We start from the raw sequence: 16188 nt of genomic DNA on the forward strand, positions 1-16188 counted from the left end.
TTCTAGTAAAGATTAGATTACGAAGGTAATATTCTAGTTTGTGTAGCCAATTTCTGCATAGCTCAACAACACTCCAGGCCTTGGATTGTGTGGGCAGCCTGTTATCTCACACCTGTCTGTGATAGTAACCCATGCTCTGAACATGCCTTTGAAAATCGTTGTCTTGCACCTGTGATTGTAACCCATGCTCTGAATATGCCCTTGAAAATCAAAGAAATTGTAACTAGGTGAAAATGGACAACAGACTTGTTACTGTAAGAAGAAAGAATCACTATTTGACTTATGATATAAAAATAAAGTCTGGCGCTCGAGAGCCAGAGCCATGCCATCAGCCTTGCCATGAGTGTGTCTCTCATTTCTTTGAGCACTGATACCTCTCACACCTTGGGACCCCTGGACTGGCTGGAGCTGTCTTCTGCTGTCAGGAGTCAAACCACAGGCCAGCAGCCTCCTCCCACCAGGAGCTGGGTCACAGAAAACCCTTGCCAGCATCTGATACCAGTGAGTGTGAGGATGCCCATTTTTACAAGAGGAGGGTGGCAATGAGGACTGAGGCATCCCTGACCTGGGGACTCTCACACAGGCAAGAGCGCTCACCCCCGAGAGTCCCCCACCCCCTGGCACTGCCATCTGAAAGTGCAGAGCCAGCCCTGCCCAGGAGCAGCAGGGGCTGTCTGTCAAGTCAGGGTCCCCACTGACACCTAAATGGACACCAGGCCTAACAGCAGGTTAGACAGACAGACTGTCATGATGGACTCCAGCCTCTGGAACATTTGTTTTCTTACTCATGCATTTCACTTATAGTCTATCTAGAAATTGATGATGAAAGCAGTGATTTGTGTAATTTCCATCCAACAATGCAGGTGAATGAAGCAAACACAGTTCTGGCTGTATTGAAATTTTCCATCTTATTGGGAGAGAAATAAGATGTTCTAAAATTTGTGTACATGAAATATTAAGGAAAGCAAAGGGGAAATGGTGAAATATTCCACAAACTTTAGGTCTCTATGGTGTTGGGGAGGCAAACAAAAAAAAAAGGGTAAACAAGTAGGGGGCTTTCTGGCACACCTGAGCAGACACTCCCAGAGACAGAGAGTGGGCAGGGAGGAGGACAGTCTGATCTGTCTGTGGCCACATTTTGGGAGATGCAGGAGGACACTGTCCAGGTCATCACATGGCTGAAACTTTTTTAAAGCCATCAGTTGGAACACTGGAAGATGGGAGATAGTGCATCTTATAGTTGGAGTCCTAAAGGTGTGCCAGATTAGGATTTTGTTGAGTGCCTCAAAGTGGCATCACATGATATGAAGATTGTATTGTGAAAGGCAGTGATACCCAGGTGAAGAAGACATCTTGCCAAACTCTAACATAACTGAATTGGGGAAGTAGCAGAAAAGGTCTCATGCCTGCCTGTCTGTCTGATAGACTGGGATATTTGATTAAATGGATATAAATATGCAGAATTTCTAAGAATTGGTTTTTCTTATATTACTGGGGTTCACAAATTGATTTATGATTATAATAAAGCTTTATAAACACATTCTCAAAAAGACTAAAATAGGGTATAATTTATGTAAGTAAAATGGGGCTCAATACAATTGCAAAAGAAACTGTTGAAATGAGCTAATGGGATTTTACAATGAATAAGTGAAATGGTATCCCCAAAGGGAGACTCTGACATTATTTATGTGGGATTGTACAGGAAAAGTATTCATCAGTTTAATGGACGGCATTTAGCTAATGGTTAAGATACCTGCACCCTATATGATAGAATGCAGATTTACTTCCTTGCTCCAGTTCCCAGTTCTAGTTTTGTGCTAATGCATACCCTGGAAGGCATTGGTAATATGTGAAGTAATTGGGTTCCTTCCACTCATATTGATGACCTTGATTGAGTTCCCTGCTACCAGTTTGACCTGCTCAGCCTGGCTGTTGTGGGTATTTTGTGAATGAAACAAATGTAGATGGGAGCTTTCTTTTACTTACTCTCTCTCTCTCTCTCTCTCTCTCTCCATCTCTCAAATAATAAGTATAAAATTATTGATAAAAATTTTAATCAGTCTAGAAGTCAACTGGTTAGTATTAGAGACCATTTAAGTCATGAGGATTCAAAAGTTGGACTTTCTGGGTTCTAAGAGTAGCTCCACAGTTAATGAATTCCCTGGGCTTAAATAGATTTTGCAGGGGCCAGCGTTGTGACACAGTAGGTTAATCCTCTGCCTGTGGCACTGGCATCCCATGTGAGCTCCAGGTTCTAGTCCCAGCTGCTCCTCTTCCAATCCAGCTTTCTAATGTGGTCTGGGAAAGCAGTAGAGGATGACCCAAGTCCTTGGGCCCCTGCATCCACATGGGAGACAGGGACAAAGAATCTGGCTCGTGGCTTCATATCGATGCAGCTCTAGCTGTTGCGGCCATCTGGGGAGTGAACCAATGGAAGGAAGACCTTTCTCACTGTCTCTCCCTCTCACTGTCTGTAACTCTGCCTCTCTAATAAATACATAAAATTTTTAAAAAATAGATTTTGCCTGTTTATTATGAGTTTTTCCCTTATGAATGTGAACAATAGTAAGATATTTTACTATCAGTTTCATCACTGATGTCTTCATTGACTGAATGGAACTGGACCCTTTTAGATATTCAACAAATATGAAAAATGAGAATATTCCTCATTGGGAGAGTGAGGATTTTTTTAAAATATTAAGAACAATGTGTTACAATAAGCACTTAATATAATTTATTATTTAAGATTGGTGTATCCCTTTCATTAACATTAGTTTATTATTTAACTCTATTAAGTTGAGAGAAGTGTCTTTTGAAATTTCGTATTCCTTTCTTTCTTTTTAGAAAAATGAGAAGAAAACTATTGACCTGCTGAGTTTATTTATCCACTAGGTGAGGATATGGTACAGTTAACACATGTCTATTATCCAGAGAGAATATTATACCTTCATAAATTTACCTTCCTTGTGATTAAACTTTTGTGGTTGTCAAGTCTTCCTTGACTGTCTATTGAAGCTATATTGAACAAAGCTGAAAACAAATCCCTGAACCAGAGAATAAATACTTTCTTGAGTTCATGCTTGCTTGCTACCATTAATACACATTCCACCCACTATTTTGTTTTTGCTCTTCTCCATTCCTTAATCCCCATGAAGTGTTGGTTGTATGTAGGTAACTTACATGGTGACATTTTTGTCTAGTATATTTTTTTCCTCCTTACATTTTTTTTACAGGCAGAATGTACAGTGAGAGAGAGAGACAGAGAGAAAGGTCTTCCTTTACTGTTGGTTCACCCTCCAATGGCTGCTGCGGCTGGTTCACTGTGCTGAACCGAAGGCAGGAGCCAGGTGCTTCTCCTGGTCTCCCATGTGGGTGCAGGGCCCAAGGACTTGGGCCATCCTCCACTGCACTCTCAGGCCACAGTAGAGAGCTGGCCTGGAAGAGGGGCAACTGGGACAGAATCCAGCGCCCCGACCAAAACTAGAACCTGGTGTGCCGGTGCCACAGAGGATTAGCCTATTGAGCTGTGGCGCCGGCCTCCTCCTTACATTTTTAAATCACATTTAGACATCAATTTTTTCTTTTTTATTAAAACATTTATTTATTTATTTTAAAGGCAAAATTACACAGAAGCAGAGGCAGGGAGAGTGAGAGAGATAGGGAGAGAGAGAGACAGACAGATAGACAGACATCTTCCATCCACTGGTTCACACCCCAAATGGCCACAACAGCTGGAGCTGGACCAAGAGCCAGGAGTTTCTTCTGGATCTCCCACACAGGTGCAGGGGCCCAAGGACTTGGGCCATCCTCTACTGCTTTCCTAGACTATAGCAGAGAGCTGGATTGAAAGTAGAGCAGCCAGGAATTGAACCAGCGTCCACATGGGATGCTGACACTGCAAGTGGCAACTTTACCCACTACGCCACAGCGCCGGCCCCAACTCTTACTTTTTTCACATTAATTGGGATGCAAAAATGATGATACTTGATTTCCAGGAATAAGGAACTGAGTTCAAGGTAGATGGTGTCTATAAGGAACAATTTGACAGCCCATTTTCTGTGTTATATTGCATGCTATTATCTGCCAAAAACATGTAGTACAAAACTTTTTCGTATGTTGATTTCATTTCATTTGGGTAAATTCCTTGGAGTGGGAATTGCTGTGTTATATGGTAAATCTATTTGTAGATTTCTGAGCCCCTCCTTCATACTGTCTTCCATAATGGCTGTACTAGTTTTCATTACCACCCACAGTGTATTAGGGTAGCTTTTTCTCCACATCCTCACCAATATTTATTATTTTTTGATTCTTGGATGATAGCTATTCTAACTGGGGTGAAGTGAAACCTCATTTTGGTTTTCATTTGCATTTCTCTTATGGCTGGTGATCCTGAGCAGTTTTTCATGTGTCTGTTGAGCATTTGTATTTCATCCTTTGAAAAATGTCTTTCCATGCCCTTTGCCCAATTCTTAACTGGATTATTTGTTTTGTTGTCATTGAGTTTCTTCAATTTTTTATAGATCTTGGATATTAATCTTTTGCAGTTGCCTAGTTTGCAAATATTTCCCCCATTCTGTCAGTTGCCCCTTCACTTTGTTGAGTGTTTCCTTCGAAGTGCAGATTCTTCTTAGCTTGATATAATCTATTTTTGCTTTTATTGCCTTTGCTTCTGGGGTCTTTTCTTTGCCTATGTCAATGTCTTGTAGTTTCCCCAATGCTTACCTCTAGTAATTTGAAGATATCAGGTCATAGATTTAGATCCTTCATCCATATTCAGTTGATTTTGTAGGGGTCTTGATTCATACTTCTGTATATGGTGATGCAATTTTTCCAACACCATTTATTGAAGAGGCTGTTCCTTTCTCCAGGGATTGATTTTAGCTCATTTGTTAAAATGTAGTTGGTTGTACAATTTACCAAAATTGAGACATGAAGACATAAAAAAACCTAAATAGACCAATAACCAAAACAGATATTGAATCAAAAATACAGATCTTGGGGGCCTGCGCTATGGCACAGTGGGTTGATGCCCTGACCTGCAGCGCCAGTGTTGCTGCTCCTCTTCCAATCTAGCTCTCTGCTGTGGTCTTGGAGAGCAGTGGAGGATGGCCCAAGTCCTTGGGCCCCTGCACCCACATGGGAGACCCAGAGGGGACTCCTGGCTCCTGGCTTCAGATCGGCGCAACTCCGGCCATTGCGGCCATCTGGGGAGTGAACCATCGGATGGAAGGCCTCTCTCTCTCGCTCTCTCTCTCTCTCTCTCTCTGCCTCTCCTCTCTCTGTGTAACTCTGACTTTCAAATAAATAATTAAATCTTTAAAATAAAAAAAACTTACTATTTAAATAATACAGATCTTCCCAACAATAAAAAGCATAGGACCAGTTGGTTTCACTGCTGAATTCTACCAAACTTTCAAAGAAGAACTAATCCCAATTAATCTTAAAGTATTCAAAACAATTAAAACAGAGGGAATTCTCCCAAGCTCCTTCTATGAGGCCAGTGTCACTTTAATTCTAAAACCAGAAAAAGATGCAACAAAGAACTATAGACTGATATCCCTAATGGACCATGATGCAAGGATCCTCAACAAGATATTAACCAATCAAGTCCAACAACATATCAGAAAGATCATTCACCCAGACCAAGTAGGATTTATCTCAGGGAGGCAAATGTGGTCCAATATACACAAATTAATAAACATTATTTATCACATTGTTGACAAACAAAAACCACATGATTATCTCAATAGATGCAGAGAAACATTTGATTAAAATACAACATACTCTCATGATAAAAACCTTAAGCAAAATGTACATAGAAGAAACTTATCTCAACACAGTCAGGGCAGTATATGACAAACCCACAGCCAACATCAAGTTAAATGGAGAAAAGCTGGGAGAATTTCCATTAAGATCCAGAAACAGACAAGGATGCCCACTTTCACCATTGTTATTCATTATAGGTATGGAAGTTCTAGCTAGAGCTTTTAGGCAAACAAAACAAAACAAAACAAACCACAAAGGGATAAAAATTGGAAAGCAGGAAGTCAAACTATCTCTGTTTGCAGATGACACAATCTTATATAAAAGAGAACAAAAAGACTCCAATAAGAGACTATTAGAACTCATGATTAGAGTTTGGCAAATTTTCAGGCCATAAAATGAAAATACAAAAATCAATAACCTTTGTATATACAAACAATACCATGGCTGAGAAAGAACCTGGAAGATCAGTACCATTCACAATAGCTATAGAAAATTTAAATACCTTGGAATATAATTAATCAAGGCTGTAAAAGATAGCTACAATAAAATTACAAAGTATTGAAGAAAGAAATAGATTGGAAAAAGGAAAAATCTTTCATATTTGTGGAGTGTAAGAATTAATATCATCAAAATGTCCATACTACCCAAAGCAATTTACAGATTCAATGTGATCCCAATCAAAATAGCCAAGGACATTCTTCTCAGACCTAGAAAAAATGATACTAAAATTCATATGGAAACACAAGAGACACCTAATAGCTAAGGTAATCTTAAATAAAAAAAACAAAGCTGGACACATAACAACAAGAGATTTCAATACCTGCTACAGGGCAGTTATAATCAAAGCAGCCTGGTACTGGCACAAAAATAGACAAGTAGATGAATGGAACAGAATAAAAGCCCCAGAAATTAATCCATGCAACTACAACATATATTTCTAAATCAAATTTGGACATCAACATTTTTCCTTCTTCACTCATTAATTGGAATGCAAAGGTGATGATGTTTGATTTCTAAGAATAAGGACCATCATGCTGAGTGAAATAAGCCAGTCCCAAAGGGACAAATATCATATGTTCTCCCTGATCAGTGACAACTAACCGAACACCAAGAAGGAAACCTGTTGAAGTGAAATGGACACTATGAGAAAAAATGACTTGATCAGCCCTTGTCCTGACTGTCGATGAACAACTTAATACTTTATCCCTTTTAGTATTTTTTTTTTTGTTCTACTTAATACCATTGGTTGAACTCTTTAATTAACACACAATTATTCTTAGGTGTTTAAATTTAACTGAAAAGTGATCCCTGCTAAATATAAGAGTGGGAATAAGAGAGGGAGGAGATGTACAATTTGGGACATGCTCAATCGGACTTGCCCCAAATGGTAGAGTTAGAAACGTGCCAGGGGATTCCAATTCATTCCCATCAAGGTGATATGTACCAATGCATCTCACTAGTCCAAGTGATCAATTTCAGTTCACAATTGATCATTATGATAGGACTGAGAGTCAAAGGGATCACATAAACAAGACTAGTGTCTGCTAATACTAAGTGATAGAATCAAAAAGGAGAGAACGATCCAACATGGGAAGTGGGATACACAGCAGACTCATAGAATGGCAGATGTCCTAAATAGCACTCTGGCCTCACAATCGGCCCTTAAGACATTTGGATCTGACTGAAGAGCCCATGAGAGTATTTTAGGCATGGAAATCTAAGACACTCTGGCAAAACAAACAAACAAACAAAAACACCTAAATGAAAGATCTGTGAGAGTGAGATCCCAGTGGAAAGAGTGAGCCATCAAAGAAGGAGATACCTTTCTCTGAAAGGGAGGGGAGAACTTCCACTCTGACTATGACCTTGTCTAAATAAGATCAGAGTTGGTGAACGCAAAAGGCTTCCATAGCCTTGGCAACTCATGACAAGAGCCTAGGGTGATTACTGACGCCATAAACAAGAGTGTCAATTGTTAAGTCAACAACTGGAGTCACTGTGCACTTATTCCCCATGTAGGATCTCTGTCCTTAATGTGTTGTACAATGTAAATTAATGCTATAATTAGTACTCAAACAGTACTTTACACTTTGTGTTTCTGTGTGGGTGCAAACTGTTGAAATATTTAGTTAATATTTACTAAATTGATCTTCTGTATAAAGATAATTGAAAATGAAAAAAAGATTAAGGAACTGAATTCAAGGGATGTGCAGTGTCTTTCATACTTTGAGGAATAATTGCACAGCCCATTCCCTGTATTATAATTGATATTCAGGAAAGAGATAGTTTCTTTATAACTGAGAACAATCAACTGGGGTTGAAACTCCAAATATTTTCTGGGATATTAGAAATTCAGTGCAAATTTACAAAGTATAATAAAATTGATATTTCCACACCAATGTATTTCCATTGTTTATAATATTTCTTCCAAGGATGTGATACCTTGTTTTTGAGGAGATGAACAAATCTTACATATTCTAATAGTTTTGGGTGCTCGTAAGTTCAACCCACCTGAAAAACCTTATTTCTTTTGTTTTTATTTTCATTTTCTGGGTTTTCTTGTGTGTCACATTAAATGCTGACACTGAGTTGACAGAAATGCTACAGAGCCATGTAGAGTTAATGGCTGTGTCTGAAGGATTTTCCAAGATTTGCCAGATCTCCATGTCACAATATAAGAGGTAGCCTCCAAGTATATATGGGAGCCATTTTCAGTCTTGTGAACGTTGTTTACTTTTTTTTTTTTTTTTGACAGGCAGAGTGGACAGTGAGAGAGAGAGACAGAGAGAAAGGTCTTCCTTTTGCCGTTGGTTCACCCTCCAATGGCCACCGCGGTAGCGCGCTGCGGCCGGCGCACCGCGCTGTTCCGATGGCAGGAGCCAGGTGCTTCTCCTGGTCTCCCATGGGGTGCAGGACCCAAGGACTTGGGCCATCCTCCACTGCACTCCCTAGCCACAGCAGAGAGCTGGCCTGGAAGAGGGGCAACCAGGACAGGATCGGTGCCCCAACCAGGACTAGAACCCAGTGTGCTGGCGCCGCAAGGCGGAGGATTAGCCTGTTGAGCCACGGCGCCGGCCCGTTGTTTACTTTTGATTCTCAATGGTTCTAACTTCTTTGTGGGCTTTGAGAAATAAATGCATATGTTCTATTATTTCATTTTATTGAAGTTATTCATATTATTAATTATGTCAAGTACTGAAGACAAAAATGTTGATAATATCTGGATGAATATCAACAGATATGGACATTAATCATTTTGCCATATGCAGCAATAACAACAGTTAAGTCAATGAGAAATAAAGTTAAGATAATAATTTAATTTTTCAATAGTGTGTAGCAGTTTTGAATGATTGTTAAGTGTATCACTACATTAGAACTGTGTATATATATATATATAGGAACTGTTATATATTTTTATAAATTTTTAATTTGCATAAGAATATAATTCATTACAATGGATGTGATAAATTATTTGAATTCAAGTCACTCAGCAAATTTTGTTATATGGTTAAGGGTTTCCAATTCAGCTTTTAATGTTTAGCTTATCATTTAGTCAATCTTAACCCTGAATTGAGTAAAATATTAAGCTATACATTTAAATGTATAAAGTAGAGATATTCATAGGGTACACAAACAGATATGCATTATATCTCTATGACAAAAATTCAACAGGGTTAGGCTTTGGGACTAACAATTAGGCAGCAGTTGAGAAGCTGTGTTATCACAGTTCATGGGTTCTATTCCCAGCTCCATCTCCCAGTTCCAGCTTGCTGCCAATGCAGACTCTGGGATACAGAAGGTTATGTCTCAAGTAATCTGGTCTCTGTCACCCAAGAAGGAAACTTGCACTGACTTCCTACCTCTTCAATTTGACTCAGAGCAGTCCTCTGCAAAGCAGACGTCAGGGGAGGAAACTAATGGAGTAAACTTTGTCCCTTTCTATTTTTCTTCATCTCAAATAAAAGCATAAAATAAAATAGAAGAAAATAAGTATGATTATTAATTATGAAAGTTTTCTAAAACAGCTCAATAGTCAGAGGAGAAGAGGCAACAATGGAAAAAAAGAGTTGAGAAAGTGGTCAAAAACAATGTCAGAGTGCAAAAGGAAAGCAAAAAGAGTAGTGGAAAGAAAGAGGTGGCATTCAGAAAATGGAAAACAGCATTCCCCCATTTTAGATATCTGAATGAAGCAGGGTCTTCAGAGAACCAAGAGACCAAGGTTCAGAGTCACCCACCTCAGCCAGTCCAGTAGCGTATGCGAAATCCCCAATGTCCTTGTCATTTTATTTATCGTTGGTCCTGGTGGTGCTCAGTTGCAAGTCTGTCTGCTCTCTGAACTATGATCTGCCTCATACTCACAGCCCTCGTAATAGCAAGACCTTGATGAATCTGAGAGAAATGAGGAGAGTGATGGGCTCCTCTTGTGAGCAGGACATTAATGATTTTGGTTTACCCCAGGAGGAGTTTGATGGACACCACCAGATCCAGAAGGCTCAAGCCATCACTGTGCTCCATTAGATGATCGAGGGGGGCTCTTCAGACTTGTCTGTACACCAGACTCATCTGCTCCCTGGGACAAGAGTATCCTTGACATACTGTGCCCTAGATTCTACCAGCAGCTCTATGACTTGGAAGCCTGTGTGAAGCAGGAAGTGGAAGTGAAACAGACACCCCCGATACAGAATCCCTCTGTACAAGCTGTGAAGAAATACTTCATAAATATCCACCTCTATCTGACAGAGAAAGCATACAGCCCTTGTACCTGGGAGGCTGTCAAAACAGAAGTTTGGAGAGCCATGTATTTATCAGCAGTCTAGCAAGAAAGATTAAGAAGTAAGGAATGAGACTTTGTTCAATATAGAAATCATTCTTACTGTCTAATACACATTGCCACACTTGAGGAAGTTTTACCATTTCAAAGATCGTCATTTCTGTGGTTCTGGTGATGTGAAATCAATCAATTTTTCAGACATTTTGAGGACTAGTACAACACTTTGTGTCCACTATATAGGGACTAGACCTGTAAAGATATCTGTACAGATATTTATTTGTGTATCTATTTAAATATTAACTTGTTTATTTATGAGATTTAAATTATTTTTGTCTATATAATATCCTGTGTACATTGACTCTGATTAATAATATAATGAAACATGTTCATTATCTTCAGTAATTTATTATTTTATACTTTCCATTAAATTTTTACTATACCAAACTTCTAATATTTGTTTATACTTTTTGTGAAACTGTAAAACTTATTGTGCAATGTTAATAAAGAGTTAGTGGGGGCTGGCGCTGTGGTGGAGTGGCTTAATGCCCTGGCCTGAAGTGCCGGCATCCCATATGGCACTAGTTCAAGACCCGGAAGCTCCACTTCCAATTCAGCTCTCTGGTAATCCCTGGGAAAACAGTGGAAGATGGCCCAAGATCTTGGGCCCCTGCACCCACATGGGAGACCTAGAGGAAGCTTCTGGCTTCTGGCTTCAGATCAGTGCAGTTCCGGCCATTGCAGCCAATTGGGGAGTGAACCAGCAAATGGAATGGAAGACCTCTCTCTTTATCTCTACCTCTCCTCTCTCTTTGTAACTCCTACTTTCAGATAAATAAATAAAATCTTAAAAAAAGAGGTGGTGGTAGAATTAATTTACTGCCTGATATTATATTCAAGGAATTCTAAAATACTCCTTTCCCCCAATGACGTTGCATATCATACCCTAAATATAGAGATGAATAATAAAAATACAGTTCTGTTGTCATTTAACTTTGATTTTCACAAGAAAATAAATTCAATATATCAATAACCACATTTCTCATCAGCTGTGTTAAATACTGTAATAAGAAAAATGAACAATGAAAGTCTCTGACTTGACAGTGGACTAGGGGTCTTTGAGAGAAGAAAAGCAGAGACATCCTCCAAAAGTTGACTGGTACAAATCTAAATGAAAATGTCCATTGTCAGTGGATATATGAGCAGACAGTTTATAAGGAATGCAGTAGCTGAAGGTCCACTTGTGGCAATTGCAAACTCAGCCACAGAGGTCATCGTGGGGAGAGAGTGTAGAAGCAGAACAAACTCAAACATGATTCTGAGTACATTCAACTTTTTCAGGCAAAAGTCACCTAGGAAACTGAAGCTGAAATTGCCCACCATGGGGAGGACAAGAGAGGATGATAAAAGTGCCTTAAACAAAATTAAATTGCCTCGATAAGGAATCGGGGGATTTATGAAACACATGAATGGAAACTGTCCACCACAGTAGGAAAGTGGATGGCAACGATGATCTGAGTTTGCGATGATTTTGTAGAATTCATAACCAGAAACCACATTAGCGTAGGTCAAGACATGAATAGAAAAATTAGTCATAACGCACATAAAGAGTAATTTTGAGAGGTTGGCCTTTAGCAGTGAAGGGAAAAGACAGGATTGGTCCTAGGAAAGAATGTGTGTTAATGAATGTGAATTAAAGATTGTGTCAGGATAGATTTCATAGGTTCAATGCATTGGCAAACCATATTAATACCTTGAATATTTTACTTATTTTAATTTATGACATATATAATGATAACAATAATCCAAATAATGGAATTATGTTGAATGTCAGTAAGCTGCACTGTGGATTGAGACTGTCCTCTACACCACTACAGTGGGAAATTAGGTGGAAATGGAGACCCTGGTGGGCACTGGATGTGCAGATCAATAAACAGAAACCACGTGGAGTAGCTGGAAGAGGGAATAAGAGAAGAGAACTCCCGCTGTTGTCTTTTCACCTGAGGAGTCACTTCCTTCTTCATCTTCATGATATTCAGACTTGCACTGTTTCCTTTTAGCTAAACTGATACGAATGCCTTGACAACCTTCTGAGAACATTGAATGGAGAAATAAAAAGGTTGTATCAGAAAGTTATGGAAAATAATGCTATAGGCCCTTCATGTTTTCATTTTTACTTTGCGATTTTGGTTCTGCAGTCAGGTTGAAAGAGAAAACAAATCAAAGGCACTAAGAGAAGTTGTGCCAACAAACATCAAATATCAAAGCTTGAAACCAGTAAAGGAAAGCAGGGTGATTTTATCTAACATCACAGTCTGAGACTTACTGCCCAGCATTTTCACTGAGACAGAGAATGATGAACCCAGAAGCTCAACTGAAAGGCCTTAACCTTATGGAGAAGTGGATGTGCCAACAAGAGTGCAGTTACTCTCAAGGGTGGAGGGCAATGGGAGAGGTGCAAAATGATGCAGGCTATTTTTTCTGTCTATAGGTTACCTGCTTTTTTTTTCTGTTTAGAATCCACGCAAGTGACATACTGGAAAATCATATTAATGCATTTAATACATTTGTTTTAACTCAAGATGCATATGTTTACATCATAATTAATGGTTGTTTTAATTAGTGCTACTTTAAATATCAGGGAGCTGCTCAGTGTTTGCTAATTCTTAGAAGGAATGGACTACTTATTCAGTCCTTCCTCAAAATATCTAATTATTATGATGATGTATTATTGATGATGTATTGATTTCTGATATTAGTTGCTTTGGTAATTAACTTAGGTAAATTTCTGTTGCTTCTACTCTAGCCCATGACAGCTGCCTTATCACACACTCCATTTTCTAGGAGAGCTAGATCTGATAAGCATTGTTTTACATTACTCATTGTAAGTTTCCTGATTATATGAGTATTACAGTCTCATGTGGATCCACAAATAAACAAATTGCCACAGACGTATACACTGATAAAATACCCGCATCTAATGAAAGTGGGAAACAAAACTTTAAAATAGTTCAAAACCAAATGAAAATTTAAAAAAAAAATGCTGTCAGCAAGAGTGATTTAGTAATAGAAGGAGAGAGAACAGATGATAACAGGAATTCAGGGTATGAAACTTACAAATTCACCATTTTATAGTGAAACTCCATTCTACCTGGACTTACTGATGATGCTGAGTCATCCACTTAGATTCTATGACCCTCAGCTTTCCTACAAAGTTGGTTAAAAATTTATTTTATTGTGCATATTAAGTGAACACATGCATTTTAGAGCACTCAGTAGAAAATCTTCCATAGAGTAAGAATTCAAACTATTGCTAATATTGTCCTTCTCCTTCACTGTCTTTGTAACATGAATTGTCTTTCTATAAAATTCTTAGGAACCACGTCCTAACACTTCAGCTACTGGCCAGCAGTGGAGGCAGCCTGAAAACCCAGAATTCTGTCAAGAATTCCAGAGAGGCTGAGAAACTGTCCCTCCTCATTTCCATGCTGTTCCTGCTATAGTAGGTCAGGACATGGTGCCTTGTATACACCCCTGAAACAGGAGACACACAGCTGTATGAGGTGCAGAAGACAGCAGATGCATGTTCACCGATTTGGGCACCTGGCTTTTCAGGATCCATCCCCCCATCATCACAGTTTCCCTCTTGTCTGATGTAAAATTTCCCAGAGGACGCGTGTCATTGATTTCCTTCATCTTCCTGCCCATTCACACATAGCTGCTCTCTGCTCAGTTGTGGTTTCGACTTAACATTTTCCCTAGAGAGTAGGGAACCACAAAGACAGCAGCAGTTTAACAAAATTTCTGGGTTTTGCCTGAACGTCTGCAGGAGAGACTCTCCTAACTTCCGGTGCATATGATGTAACAGTCGCTGCAGCTAAAGGAAACAGAAAGCAGGGTTGGGTTTCTGTGTGGGCTACTGACATCATCTCAAGGAAAGACAGCGCCCTGCAGCCACGTGTGACAAAGGCAGCGACCAAGGTGGGCAGGAGGCCAGGATTCTGAGCTGCACAGAAATCCTGCTCTGAGTAAAAATCGAATGTCATGCAGCAAAAATGCTAGTTCTTGCAAAGAACTGATTCCCATGCTTCAGTGGGCCCGTTTTCTTCACCTTTCATCTGTTATAGTAAAAGACCTGGCTTTGATCAGGGTATGGACTCTGAGACTTGAGAGTTGTAGAAACAGAGAAAGATGCGTTCCCTGCCTGCTTCCACTGTGCAGACCACAACATCCCAATCTCTCGTCCTCCATGCATGTGGGACTCCTGGGGAAGATTGAACTGCTAATCTGAGCACGCAGCTCTGTGCTAACCAGAGGAGGCACATGTTCCTTTTGCATTAGTTTCTTTTGTACAATTTTAATTCCAAACAGTCACTTCTAATATAAGATGGTAAATATGAACTGATACACAAATACTCTACTGTCAATTTCCATATTTGTTAACACCTTTTCTACCAAAGTGTAAAACTCTGCCTCGGTAGCAAAAGAGAGAAGACCCAAGAATACTGAGGAATGTGGATGAATGGATGAACAGAATCATTGTTTTCTGACAGCCAAGGAGGCTATTTTATTCAAATGTATCGATTTTCAAGTACTTTTTGAACCATTTCTCTGGACAGCACCACACTTTGTTGTGGTCTCTCCCTAGGCAGAGTAAGAATCGTCAAGGTCACATGGGAGGCATGGATTGCTGCTCCCATGCTTGGGGTTGACCAGGGCCTTCTGTAAATCTCCACAGATTTTGGCTTTTGCCTTGTGACCTGGGTGAAGGAATTGTAGAGATGAGTGATGCTTGGAAATGCTGGGCTTCCTCGCCTGTGTTGCTCAGGGTTCCCCCAGAATGTGTTACCCCAGAACAGGTAGCTCTTGCAGTGGCAGATTTCACAAGCTCCACCATTGGAGGTTCGTATCTATTGTTGGTGATGTGTTATGTAGTTGTGCCTGTGATGGTCGCATCTGTCCTGAACTTGCACAGGCTTTTCTCCTTGTCATATTTTCTTAGACAATGTATTATAACAACCTTTTCCATAAGGCTTGCATTGGTATTAGGCATTATACAAAATCCAGAGCTGATTAAAGTATATGAGAGAAAGTGTATGGCTTTTATTCAAGTACTTTGCTGCTTATATAAAGGATTTGAGACTGCTGGTTTGCAGTGATCATGAGTCTCTGCCTCAAACTCCCATGGATTCCAAGGGATCACTGTATATAAACAGACGGAAAATCATTTTAAGGCTTTAGCTGATGTGATAGTGTAAGCTCGGCAAATCCATGCTCTACAGAGAGCCAAGGCAGGCTGAAGTCCCAGGACAGAGCTGTAGTTTCAGTCCAGTTCTAGTCTCATGTTAGAGCATACTAGTAAATACTAGTAACTAGCATTTAGTCTAGTATCAGAGTCCACTTTTGCTCCTGGGAGGCCAGGTTTTTTCATTGAAATATCAACTGATTGGATGAGAACCACCCACACTATGGAAAAACTTTTCTGTACTCAAAATCTTATTATATTTAGTCTCATTTCACATGTTGTTGTGGAGAAATCTATAATAATTACTGGTAAAATATCTGGGTAATGTGGCCTAGCCATGTCGACATAAAATTAGCCATCAAGTCGCACCCTCTCCTCAACTGATGTCTAGCACTTCTTGGTTATGGTT

At 39.6% G+C, this 16188-nt stretch overlaps 1 pseudogene; it reads left to right on the plus strand.

Moving 5' to 3' along the window:
- The first annotated feature begins 10035 nt into the window (after positions 1–10035).
- Positions 10036–10610, plus strand: LOC133771273 (interferon alpha-1/13-like; annotated as a pseudogene).
- The last annotated feature ends 5578 nt before the right edge of the window (positions 10611–16188 follow it).

Source organism: Lepus europaeus, chromosome 12 (genome assembly GCF_033115175.1).
Source record: "Lepus europaeus isolate LE1 chromosome 12, mLepTim1.pri, whole genome shotgun sequence".
Classification (NCBI taxonomy): domain Eukaryota; kingdom Metazoa; phylum Chordata; class Mammalia; order Lagomorpha; family Leporidae; genus Lepus; species Lepus europaeus.